Source organism: Pogona vitticeps, chromosome 2 (assembly GCF_051106095.1).
Source record: "Pogona vitticeps strain Pit_001003342236 chromosome 2, PviZW2.1, whole genome shotgun sequence".
Taxonomy (NCBI): Eukaryota; Metazoa; Chordata; class Lepidosauria; order Squamata; family Agamidae; genus Pogona; species Pogona vitticeps.
The window spans coordinates 277,067,445-277,081,254 of NC_135784.1; the positions used below are offsets into that span (position 1 = coordinate 277,067,445).

Genomic DNA, 13,810 nt, shown 5'->3' on the forward strand with positions numbered 1-13,810 from the left:
TGTGTTTTATGATTTTCTTCATTAACTTCAGTACTTCTTTATTATTCATTCTTCCAATATATGAAATTCTCTGCATGTTGCAACAAATCTACATTTGTTACTGTTCTCTATATTAAAGTCCAAATTCTATGTCATTCAACAGAGCCAAGAGTACATAACATTGTGCAACACATTTCCTCAAAACCATTTTCCCCATATGGCATTCTTCTACTATCTCTGTGGCCTATCTCTACACTGGATGGCTTTCATCTCACTGTTCATTCAGCATTATGGGATAGCTTTTTTTTAGCCATATGCACTTTGGATTTCTGTATCTCCAATCCAGTTTTGACATTAGTACAATACAATGAATTATGTTGGTTTGTTATCTTCAAACAGTTTTCTTATGTAATCACTCCACTCTATACCTTCAGCCTTGTTGTCAAACCTTAGAAGATTATTCCGCTGAATCATTGTTGGTTTTTTATTATGCTGCTACCTCTTTGTTGGGTTTTTACTACCCAAGGGAAGCCTTTGGGAGCCTTGGGAGGGGTTCAAAAAATGCTGCTAGATTGCCATTGCTGGGATCAGCACTGCCTGTAGAAACCCAGTGGTGATTTTTTTTTTTTTTTTTACATTTAAAGTCTGTTTTCTCCCTCCCCCTGCCATCCCAAGTCTCCCAAAGACTTCCCCAGAGCAAAAGGAACTCCTAAGGAGTCTGGGAAACAAAAAAAATTGGATGGGATCAGGAGCTTTTAATAAGTGTAAATTAAATGTTTCCTGCACCAAATCTGATTTACACCAAAAGGATTTTGCCCGCTGTTTCTGCAGCTTCCACTTGCCAAGACATAATATACTCAGTCCCTTCAAATATTTTTATTAGTACTATCTTTGGGGGATTTCTACGTATGCAGTCTCCTTTGTAGTAATCTGAGTAAGTGGTATTGGTAAGTAGAAGTTGGTCCTCTTCATCACAAATTTTTATCATTCATTCTCCATGTACAAATCATGGCATTCATCTGCTGCTTTTTCATGTGCTTTGAATTCTTCATAGAACACTTTTATGCTTCTCATCTTTGTTAGCTGATGGGGCATATAATTGACTTTACTAACGAGAAAAGTGAGAAACTGTGGTGCTGCTCGTATGAACTGGCACGATCTTCCAAACTGAGGTTTGTGTCCATCTCTAAATACAATACACTAGCTAGTTATTAGTAGAGTTTGGAATCAGGTAACTGAGAAATCCTACTATTTGCTGTGGTTATTATATGTCCTTTCATGATATGCATAAACGTATGACATGTATGTGTATAAATCTATACATCTAAATGATGGGTGATCAACCTTTATATCTCTGGGCACTACAAACACCTGTAACTGGGAAGGTTAGTTTCTTCCATGGCTCCAGAATTTTTTCCTTTAAAAATTCCTTTAAAAATTCCTTTGAAAATATCCCCTTGACCTTTTAGTTGCCCCCCACAAATGTGAGGGGTGGGGATTCAGGGGTGCTGAAGGCCCTCAAAATATGGCAAAATTTCTCCCATAAACCCCAGATGGGACAATTTGTTAGGTTACAAATTGTTGAAGGTGTGGGAGCATGGAGGACAGGTTTGCTTGGGGGGGGGATACATTTGGGCCCTTGGGAGCCACATGCAGCCCAATATTTTCTATCCTGTATCTGTGGGTAACTACATAGGTCAGTGGTGGGGAACCTTTGGCCGCCTTCATCTCTCAGAAGCCCCAACCAGTGTGACCTGTGAAAGGAATTATGGGACTTAACAAGTCCAGATATCAAGACAGCTGAAGTTTCTCTACCTCTGACCCAAGTGGTAGTAGCATTTCAGGGTTCCCATACACCTGTGCAGCAATAGTAACACAAAATAGTAGCTAGTATAGTGTAAGTTGCTGTGCCTAAATACATCTACTTAAGGGCCAAAAACAAGAGGCCCTGTAGGTATTTCGTCTCAGAAACCACAATATGTAAACCAATTCTTTCCAAACAGGTGTGAGTCATGTCTAAACACTTTTGTTCCTGTAGGAAACTAGTCTGACCATGTTATTCTCATCTCATGAGACCATGGTCTCATCTCATGAGACCATGTAGCAAAAGCTTCTCTAAACTCATTACCTTCCTCATTATTTAAGCCCTGCACCAGTCAGAGATTGACCCTGGAAAGGCAATAACAACACAGTATCTGCCTTTCTCTTTCCAGAAAAAGGGCTGCCAAACTAAGAACAAAAACACAGAGAGCCTCCATTTGGTTGTCACTGAAGCAGAAGCATCCAGACAACAAGGCAAATGTACTTAAATAGAGCTAGGTTGCTTTATGTTCTTTTATTGCTCAGTAAATAGATGTTAGATAGATTAAATGTTACCATTCATTCTGCAATCCATCAGTATCAGTTTCCCAGCTAACAGTAGAACTAGTTTTTTATTTCAATGGCTATTAAGAGATTCTCAATTTCTACTGATAAAGGTTCAAGTGTGGTTTGCATAGATGGGTGATAAATCTCAATTTACAGCCGGTTTTCATGTTTTCAAGAAGGGAGAATCCATTTTTCCCACTTTCTTGCTCCAAAGATACACTGGGCTTCTTCCAAGGGAAACCTAAAATCTTTCCATCAGAGCCCCACATTAATTTCTCTTTCCCTATTTCAACTCAAAAGGGAGATCACATAGATACCAAAACTTTAGCATCCAGTCTGTGCCATCCCTTCCCTTCCTAACCAGGCACTTAGGGTAACATCTTAATGTTACCCTAAATGACAAACCCGTCATCAGAGAGATTACACTAGGCCTCAACATAAAACTCTGAGGGACCAACATGTGGAGACAGAAAAGGGAAACAAGCTACCTTTCACTCATACAGAGCAGCAGCAAGAAGTGGCTTCTACTCAAAAAAGGGTGCACTTATCAGGGCCTAGAACACCCATGCTGTATCTTTGGTTACTTCAGGAGTTAAGAGAGGTCCTCGGAAAAAGAATGCTTTTCAAAAGTAGAGAATTTCTCAAATGTAGGGAGTCTTGAAGGCTGGACTATTTGCAGTGCTCTGGAAGACCAGGCTATGTCTTGGTCTATCTACTGCTGGAACTACAAAGGTCCTAAGCTCTGAAACAACTTGGTAACCATCCTACATGCCTGACCTCCTAACTACCAGCTTCAGTTTAGTTCCAAGACCTCAGCTGCCCCTTACTTTTCCTACCGTATGTTCTTTTCCAACCATACATATGACCTTGATATCAGCTCACACTCTCTTTCAGAACACATCTTTTTTTATCTCAATTTCTGTCTGTACTGTTGCATTCTGGAATTGCCCTGCCACCTCAGTCAGCACTTTTACACCTACCTTTTGGTCTTCTCTGTACTGTCTTTCCTGTGCGATGAATCATAGATATCCTGTGGTCGACATGTAAATTGACTGGTTACATTTCTATAGTTCTTTTCTTCCACCTTTCTAGTATTTGCATAAGTACTGCTCTGCTCTTAAGCATCTCTGGGTAACACTCAGCCAGGTACGCAGCCATTTCTATGTCAGGATGGATCCATTTCCTTCTGTCACATGAAAAGAAGAAGAAGGAGAAGAAAAAGCTTCAGGACTCTTGAAAATACATATTATTTTCCTGGAATCAAGAATAGGGCCCTTAAACCCACAGCTGCCATGCATTTTTGTGCCAAAGAAACCCTAAACTATCTGATTTTGAATTCCTTTCTAAACTCAAGCGTGTATTTTCAGAATTCATGTATATGAATAGTTCATCATTCAAAATTACATTTTATTGTCACCTTGTCCTGTGTACCAAACTATATCAGTGTGCTATAGTAAACAGAGTGACTCAGGAGACCGAGGTTCAAATTCCCAGTCAGACATAGAAAGGTGAGTGCTGAATTATAAGCCTCAATAAATTAATTACACCGTTCCCAGGTGTCCTCATTGTTCCAGACTGGTACTTCCAGATAGGCAACTCCTGGGGTTAAGTCAACTTTCAGCACTTTATGAAGCATTGCGTTGTTTTTTAAGTTTATCATGATTTTAATTTAAGTGCTATTATATAATGTCTTTAGCAAGGAGTTTTTTAAATGCTGAAAAGCAGGGGTTTTATCAAAAGAGGTTAACACAGCCTAAATCTAATTGTTATTTCCAGTTAGAGTATATCAGCTGTTTTGGTGGAAACTTGGTAACTCAAATCTTCTGTAGAAGCCCTTGAGTCAATGACTTTATTTTGGACTAACATTTGGTTTTAGGCTACTACTAAAATGATGTTGATCAGAAATTGTGTCTCCAAACAATTTTGCACCAGAACACTTCTTCAAATTTCAATACCACTATGTCCATATTTTAACAAATAAATATAGACCAACAAAATCATGTCCACACAAAATATTATACATACAGTACATGTATGTATCTGTATTTATACATATAGAGAAGTGTGACTGTCTACATTCTGCTTCTTTGTTCTCACCAAAGAGAAGCTACTTTCCAGCTAATGTCCCAAAAGTCAGAAAACAATGAACCATGTGAAAAATACCAGAGAACAGCCATTTGATTATAACTTAATAGAAAAGAAATGAGAGATAAAACCATATCAATTCCCTATTGCCAATTCCCTATTGCTGAAATGCCTCTACAATACAGGACTGTGGCCAGTATAATGGAAGCTAATTCTTTCTCTATTTCTCCCATATTTTTAATAAATGGCTGCAGATTTTTGTTAATCTGATCCAGTTTCCTTAATCAAATACAGTACAATATACCCAAGGGAGTACCAGTGCTACATTGTTCCATACTGCAATAACCATATGACAATATTTTATTATATTTCAGGTTTACTGCCCATTTGCCTAACTGAATATCCCATTTGCCTGTGGGGGAAAACATGGCTTTAACTATACTATATGTATCAACTGGGCTTGAAGATGCATTCTTACATACTCTTAACTAGAAGTATTTACCACCAATTTCAAAACAACTTGCTTCTGAATGAACACTTCTACGATTCTACCAGAATTTAATTGTTTCATTAGCATATGGTGTTGATTACCCTGATATTTCTTCCTCAGTATGGATGAAAACTTATGAACATGTTCACTGCAAGGCACTTAATATTTCCTGGTCTGTACTCAGAGTAACATTTCTAAAGAATAAAAATCCAGCTTCTTTCATTTCACTTCTGTTCTTCTGGAAAGGCAGTATTAAATCACCAACTATTCCAAGCTTCCTTTCCACTTTTTATTGCTATGCCGACATCACAGGCACTTAGACAGCAGAGGCTACTGACCTAGTCTTCAAATATATTATCCTGCTTGCTGTATTTAAACATGTAAAAATATCACCTCTTCTTGAACATGCGTAGAATAAACAGATGGCCTGCAAAATCTCCAGCTATTCAGACACTGCAGTGCAATCCAATTTGGTTTTTTCCTAGGTAATACTGGACAGTTCCCCCTTCATGGATTGCTCCCTTGTCGTGGCGAAGGGGCTTGAGTAATTCAGAGAAGCTATGGGCTATGCCGTGCAGGGACACCCAAGATGAACAGGTCATAGTGGAGAGTTCTGACTAAATGCGATCCACCTGGAGCAGGAACTGGCAAGCCACTCCAGTATACAACAAGGCTGTATATTGCCTCCCTGCTTATTTAACTTATATGCAGAATACATCATGAGAAAGGCTGGACTGGAGGAATCCCAAACTGGAATTAAGATTGCTGGAAGAAATATCAACAACCTCCGATATGCAGATGATACCACTCTGATGGCAGAAAGTGAGGAGTAATTAAAGAACATCTTAATGAGGGTAAAAGAGGAGAGTGCAAAAAATGGTCTGAAGCTCAACATCAAAAAAACTAAGATCATGGCCACTGGTCCCATCACCTCCTGGCAAATAGAAGGGGAAGATATGCAGGCAGTGGCAGATTTTACTTTCTTGGGCTCCATGATCAATGCAGATAGTGACAGCAGCCCCGAAATTAAAAGACTGCTTCTTGGGAGGAAATCAATGATAAACCTCGACAGCATCTTAAAAAGCAGAGACATCACCTTGCCGACAAAGGTCCACATAGTCAAAGCTATGGTTTTTCCAGTGGCGCTGTATGGAAGTGAGAGCTGGACCATAAAGAAGGCTGACTGCCAAAGAACTGATGCTTTTGAATTGTGGTGCTGGAGGAGGCTCTTGAGAGTCCCCTGGACTGCAAGGAGATCAAACCTATCCGTTCTGAAGGAAATCAACCCTGATGTCTCACTGGAAGGACAGATGCTGAAGCTGAGGCTCCAATACTTTGGCCATCTCATGAGAAGAGAAGACTCCCTGGAAAAGAACCTGATGTTGGGAAAGTGTGAAGGCAAGAGAAGAAGGGGACGACAGAGGACAAGATGTTTGGACAGTGTCATCGAAGCTACCAACATGAATTTCACACAACTCCAGGAGGCTATGGAAGACAGGAGGGCCTGGCGTGCTCTGGTCCATGGGGTTACGAAGAGTCGGATACAACTTAATGACTAAACAACAACTGGACAGTTCAGTTAGCTGGAGCACTGGGCTGCAGAGCCCAGGGTTGGGACATAGATTCCCCACTATGCCTTGTGGGAGAACAGCCAGGCTCTGTGACTTTGGGCAAGTTATATTGTCCCAGAATGCCCCTGAAGTTTTATTTTTATAAGTTAGTCCCATTCGTATCCTCCACCATTTCTCCTATAAGCTTAAGACAGTGTACACGACTCCTCCAACTTTAACCCTAGAACAACACTGTGAGATTGATCAGGTACAGAAATAATTACCGGCCCAAGGTCACCTAGCGAGTTTCAGAGCTCAGTAAGCTCTAGAGATCCTGCACAACCCAAGTCTCAGTCCAATGTTCTAATCTCTAGAGCCAAAGTGAATTGCCAGACTAGAACTGATGAGACCTGAATTCAAACCTCTGCTCATCAGAAAAGCTCACTGGTGGATAGCAGTGATAAACCATTCTTCAAACATCACAAAAAGCACTCTTTCACTTGTAGCAGGTCAGAAGTGCCTTGACAACACATTGAAAATAATAGCATCTTACTGGCTGTCATTTACACTAAAGTAATTAGAGTATTCTTTGTTTTTATTAACAGCACGGAAAACAATGCTAAAGCTTTCAGCAACTGTAACTTCTATCCGGCTTTCTACTTTCTAAAATAGATTTCTAAAAAATGCTGCTCGAATGTGCTTTGGTACATACTGTATAATTTTTAGGCCTTTTACAAACAAACATCTACCTTCTGGGTCTTGCAATTCCCTTGTGAATTTCACCAGAAACTTGCTCTGACAGGCTATGATTACTCCCCTTGCTATGGTATTTCAAGGAACATGATGGATTACACTATTTAAGACCGCTTTTAGAACTTTTTCTTGTCACTTCCAGAAAAAAAAATATGTGGGTAAAGTTTTTTCCACCACCGTCACTTACACTGATTTTCAAGCCGCTACACTTAAACTTACATTTCAAATTTACCCATGTGTTACTATAATTTAAATACATTTATTAGAACCTAAGTTAAAATAAGATGACAAAAAAGAAAATGTTGCTGTAGAAAAGAATGTGATTACAAACAGAGAAATCTTTGCCTACTATCCTGGTGTGTTTGAAACACTACACTCAACTGTTTACTGTAAACCTGACTGTTTATTGTTAACCTTACTGTTAACTGCATTGGGGGAGTGTGTCCCTAGTTGGTTCTCTCAGTGGCTTTTGTCAATGGTATCTTTTTGGCCCATCTCTCTGGGATAGGACTTGGGGGCACTGTTTTACAGTGACTCCAGTCCTTCCTGGAGGAGAGAACTCAGAAAGTGGTGCTGGGGATTCCTGTTCAATACCATGTCTGCTTGCCTGTGGGCCTCTCACGATTCTGTTTTGTCTTGTATGTCACTTAAGATCTACATGAAATTGCAGGGAGAGATCATCCAGAGTTTTGAAGTTCAGTGTCATCAGTATGCAGATGATACCCAACTCTACCTCTTCTTGCCATCTAAATCCAAGGAAGCCGTTTCAGCTCTAGATCAGTGTTTGGTATCATTAATGGACTGGATGAGAGTGAATAAACTGAAACTTAGTACAGGCAAGACAGAGGTGCTCTTGGTCAGTCGAAAAGCAGATCAAGGAATAAGGACGCAGCCTGTGCTGGATGGGGTTACACATTTGAACAATTAAAACTAGTGTGCCGGCTGCATCCATTCCTGGAGAGGTCTGATCTGGCCACAGTGACACATGCCTTAGTTACATCCTGCATGGATTACTGTTAACACACTCTACATGGGACTGCCTATGGAAAGTGTCAGGAAATTTCAGTGGATCCAAAATGCAGCCGTCAGATTGCTGGCTGGGGCTGGTGACAGGAATCACATCACCCCCTGTTACTACAGCTCCACTGGCTGCCAATCAATTTCTAGGCACAATTCAAAGTGCTAGTTCTAACCTATAAAGCTCTAAACAACTTGGGTCCAAGCTACCTGAAAGACCTTGTCCCTCATTATGAGCCTGCTTGGGTGTTAAGATCATCAAGAGAGGCTTTTCTCTCCACCTTCACAGGTGTGTTTGGTGAAGACATAGGAGTGGCCCTTCTCCGTTACTGATGCTAGGCTATGGAACCGCCTCCCACAGAAGGTTAGAGCGGCCCCATCTTTGCTGTCCTTCTGCAAGCAGGCAAAAGACCTTTCTCTTCAGGCAAGCTTTCCCTCAGCGACTGGCTGCCTAAGAAGGATTTTTAAATGGATTGGTATTCGACATAACTTATAGCAACCCTATCCTGGGTTTTCCAAGGAGAGAATACTCGGAAGTAGTTTTCCATTCCCTTCTTCTGGGGGCACCCTGAGACCTTGCAGCCTGCACACGCAGGCTCTACTCTCAAGAAGCACAGTGGGGAATCAAACTCCCAATCTCTGACTCCATAGCCAGAAACCTAAACTACTGAGCTATACAGCCAGTAGAAAAACCTTAGAGGATTACAAACAGAGGTTGGCACTGTATCAAAAATTGGACCTCTGTAATGGCACAAAATGACAGTCCAGTAAAAACCCATATGTGAAGGTTCCCCTATTTGAGGCACACTAGGTAAATCGGTGAAGCTTTAACAACATGAAGGAACTTTTATCACTTGATATGGAATGTTATTAAAAACTCACTCACAGGAGCAGTAGGAACTATGGCAGAATTAATGGCACAACACATGCTGTTAAAAGCATGTGAAGCAATAGGGCTGAAAAAGAACGCCTTCAAGATACCAGAGACTGTGTAAAATAGCACTGGGGTAGATGGACTAATAACACTGTTTCATACAGCGCTATGCGCAATTTGAGAAGATTGAGATCAAACATTATTTGATCATTCTGTCAGCAACAAATAAAATTCAGTAAAAAGCTACAGAGAAAAGAATTTCCTTTTCCAATATTTAGCTCACAACGTCTTTCATGGGTTTCAGTTCAACATTAGAAGAGTCATCAAAGGGTATATTCTTCAATTTTGTCCACTTGTATACACACGCACACGATAATAAACAGGAAAGCTATTCTAAAAAAAGTTTCACGGCTCCTTGCTAAATGACAAGTAACAATTAACTGCCACAGCTTTAAAAGACAAGGAATGATTAATTGAATTAATTGTGATTAATGGCAGTAATTAATCAGAACTGCTTGAAAGCCGTGGGTGTTCAATACAGGGCACTTTAAAAAAATGTCCTTTCAGTGGAAGGTACCAATTGGAAAGGGAGAAATAAAACATTTTCTATTATAATTTTGTATTTCCCAACAAACATTATTAATATTGGTGTTTCTACTGTTGTTAATTCGGAAGTGATCAATTCACTTCTGAATTACAGTTACACTATGAATTAATAGGGACATGGTGGCACTGCAGGTTAAACTGCAAAAAGCCTCTGGGCTGCAAGGTCAAAAGATCAGCAGTTTGAATCTACACAATGGAGTGAGTTCCCGTCACTTGTCCCCAGCTCCTGCCAACCTAGCAGTTTGAAAGCATGTAAAATGCGAGTAGAGAAATAGGTACCACTATGGTGTGAAGGCAATGGTGGTCCGTGTCTAGTCGCACTGGCCACATGAACACGGAAACTGTCTACGGACAAACGCTGGTCTATGGCTTGGAAACGGGGATGAATACTGCCTCCCAGAGTAGGACACGACTCGAAAAAATGTCAAGGGGAACTTTTATCTTTACCTTATGAACTAATGCCCCCCTGTCACTAACAGACCAGCTCATATCTTGCAAAAGAAAGGCAATAGTTTCCTTTATTGAGTCAGTTCATCTCACGGTCTCCCTCTTTTTCTACTACCTTCCATTTTTCCTTGCATTATTTGAAAAGAATCTTGTCTTTTTATGGCATGTCCAAAATAACAACAGCTTCAATTTACTCCAGTTTATAGCAACTGCCAACTGCTGCTGAGGCTAAGGCCACCCAAGGGCAAAGTTTAATCCTTTTCACATTATGATGATAAACCACACCCTGTAATGACCACCACTTGGCTCATAAGGTAACATCTTTGGAGAATGGTGTAATGTTTTACAGGAAACTGAAGAAATTGTATTCCAAATGCTAAACTTCTAAACTGATGCAGGGCAGCATTTGCACATAATATAATAAGCCAGAGTAGCCGGCTTAGCCTTGTATACACAGAGGCACGAAGTAACATTTGGAATTATGTTGTCCAAATATTTAACTATGTCTTCCAAGTGTCTCCTTTAAAATCAACAGGAAGTTTTATATAAGCAGTGATCTGGCATACACTGATTGCTCTCATATCCAATCCAAATGTGCTGGCAATATTCACGTCCACCCCTGTGTTGCTTCTCCTTTCTAACGGGCATTTTTCCTCCGGCTCTCTCAGAGCAAGCCTCTAAAAAGCTTGCTGTAAAGCCATACACACTACAGCTGCCTTTTCTTAACAGCATAGTATTTAATCTTTTTTCCCTCCATCTTCTCCTCTAAATTGCTTTAAATGTCTCTTTGAAATGGCCAGTGAGGACAATTATCTGTCAGAGCGCATAACACAAAACAACAAATTGGCAACAGAGCTTAACATTTTAGCTCCGGCAATTTCCTGTGCCAAATGTTCCACAGGAAAAGCTTAGGTGTGTCCACAGCTTTGTTTAGCTTTTAACACAGGGTAACCCTGCCATGGCTCTTGAACTCCTCCAAACTTGAAAGGTCTGATGCCACTGGATTATACAGACACCATGACTTCAACATCGATTTCTCTGTCCCCTTTGTTTTACAACATCTGATGCACAAAAAGCTTGCACACATGTTTATGCCTTTTCAATGAACAGAATAAAGGCGTTTACACCAATACGGACAGTGAGATTTGTGTTATGGCTAATACCTTTGCCTGTGGTGCCATTGTAAGGACAAATACCTGTTTGCCGCACAAAGATAAGATAAAAATCCTCTTTCATTGCACCATTTACATTTATAAAACTTAGGAATAATAACAGTTTACATTTGGAGCCTATGATAATATAAATCCCACTGATTTATATAGGTCTTTCTTCCTAGTAAGGGTGCCCTGGATTAAAGCATTAGAATAGCTGTATTCATACCTAATACATGGGAAGAAGGAGGAAGTTAGCACTGCAGAGTCTACCCCCACACACACAGAGTCTACTCTACCCCAGGTTTCTATCCACCCCCACAGAGGTTTTCACAATGTTCTTCAACAGGCAGCTCATTCATGAAGTTATCCCAAGGGAGTCTTGCTTCACATGTTCAAGTAACATGTATAGGCAAGTGATTGAAGCCTGTCCCTTCATGTGCATTAGTGAATATGCTGGCCATATACAAAAAGTTTTCTAGGAATCTGATACCAAAATTCTGATCTTGCTTTTAACTAGTGCAGCACCGGATCAGCTAATCTATTAAAAGTTTTTAATCTATAATTTATCAAAGGTGTCCCTTTCATATTTGTGGATAAAATTGTGCCGTACGATTACAGTAAATGGTGACCGCTCAAGGGAGCACATTGTAATCCCGTTTCCCCTAAAATAAGAGCTAACCTGAAAATAAGCCCTAGTATGATTTTTAGGATGCTCGTAATATAAACTCTACTTTAAAAATAAGCCCCAGTTAAGAGAAACCCTGCCCTCCACCACTGCGCAGCAACCAGAATAAGATGACATAACTGTACTTGAATAAACATAGAATGTTGTACATGAAAAAAATAAAACATCACCTGAAAATAAGCCCTAGTGCGTTTTTGGAGCAAAAATTAATATAAGACCCTGTCTTATTTTTTTGAAAACAGGGTAGTAACAATAAGACTTGGGAATATTCAAAGTATGGATCGGAATTGCCACAGAATCACCTTGCAAAGTACATCACCATTTCTTGCATACGATTCAGAATGAGAAAGAATAGGTTGCCCAACAACAATCTGTTGTGTTTACAACTAAATTTGATTTCAAGAGTTCCTAAATTTGCTCTCAAAGAGAGCCTTTGCATGTACTTTTGGGGGGTTGCTGTCCTGCTTCTTAGATGGATCCGAGTGCTTAATTTTTGCACTGGAAAAAACCCTCATGGTTTCCAAAGACGCATACCTAACAATATTACCTACATTATATCAGGAATCAGGATAACACACAGCAAGCTTACCTCCTGTCAAGCACTGACGTTCCTAACAACAGCTCCGCTCTCTAATGCACACATTGATCATCATCATATGTTACAAACAACACCAACGACTCTGTCAGACCCCCCTGGCAAAAGGACTGCCCTGGCAGCTCAAGTTCCCAAAATTACTCTCAGACTCACTAAGCCAGATGGGCGATGCTGGCTGGGCTTAGATGCTGGGTGGTTTGTGGTGCTCCACACCAAAGGCTAATCTATTCAGAAGAAGCCTCATCTAAACATCTCCACATTCAAATTTAAGCTCCTGAAATAGAAGCTTTGTGCCTTAGCAACTGCTTGATACAAAATAATTCATTTAAGTTCTTATGCAGGCAGGAAGATGCAGCGGGAGCATGCCAACTCGACCTGTTGATTTTCTGCCTATGTGTAGGTGGAGCCTTCTACCTTCAGAAAAGCAGCAAGCGCTTGCTCTCAATCCCCATCAAAGTCCCCGCAGCAACCTCGCGGCTCTAGCCGTTCTCAAAACAGGAAAAGCCTCCCGCCGACCAAGCCGAGCCGCCTCGCATTGTGTAAGGAGAAGTTTCGCAAGAACTAAGCAGCCGCCCTGAAGTGAAACTTGGAAACCGAGAGGCGGCATCCCAGGAAACGCCCCGAGAGACGTCTGCCAGCTCGCAAAAGCGCTGGGCGGGGGCGGCGGCGGCGGCCTGAGCTGGTCCTGCAAAGGTGGTGGGAGAGGATGGGAAAAGTAACTTAACTGCCCATCCTGCTAGGAGCCGATTACTTCAAGCAGACTTTCCGGATTGGCCGGCGCTTGGTTTCTCGCGTAAACGGGTGCCAAATGTCTCTCCGATCCACTCCCTAGGAAAGCTGGCGGCGGCCACCGCCTCCACGCAGCCGGGCGTGGATTCCTCCCGCTACGCGCAGCCCCTTCGGCAAGAACTCCAGCGCGCCTTTCGCTCCGCGACCAGCCCGAGTCCCCTCAACACGTGCCGACTGCGCACTCGGCCGGGCTGAGAGCGGCGCCCGCTTCTCTGGAGTAGCTGAGGCTTGACGGGTGGCGGCGTGCCACTAAAGCGGCGGCGCCGCCGCCTCCAGAAGTTGCCCCTCGCCTGGCACCCGAGTCAGCCGCTGCGCGTGCCCTTTCGGCGGCCTCTTTCTCGCCCAGCCGGTCGGTCCCTCACTTGCCACCTCAAAGGAGCCCGTTCACTCTCACCCTCCCGCCCTCGGCGTGTTTACTT

The 13,810-nt window shown here is 41.7% G+C and overlaps 1 protein-coding gene across 3 annotated transcripts in view; it reads right to left on the reverse strand.

Annotated features, from left to right (window-relative positions):
• The window catches only part of GCNT4 (glucosaminyl (N-acetyl) transferase 4), a 39,478-nt gene that overhangs the window by 25,141 nt on the left and 527 nt on the right, over positions 1-13,810 (reverse strand). Inside the window, exons 1-2 of one of the 3 annotated variants that reach the window (XM_020804028.3) lie at positions 12,597-13,758; positions 3,327-3,532 (exon numbers count right to left, since the gene is read on the reverse strand). The gene's annotated coding sequence lies outside the window, so the exon portion shown is untranslated. Of the gene's footprint in view, positions 1-3,326; positions 3,533-12,596; positions 13,759-13,810 lie in introns of those variants that run through there. The other 2 variants (XM_020804027.3, XM_020804025.3) reach the window with 2 other exon arrangements.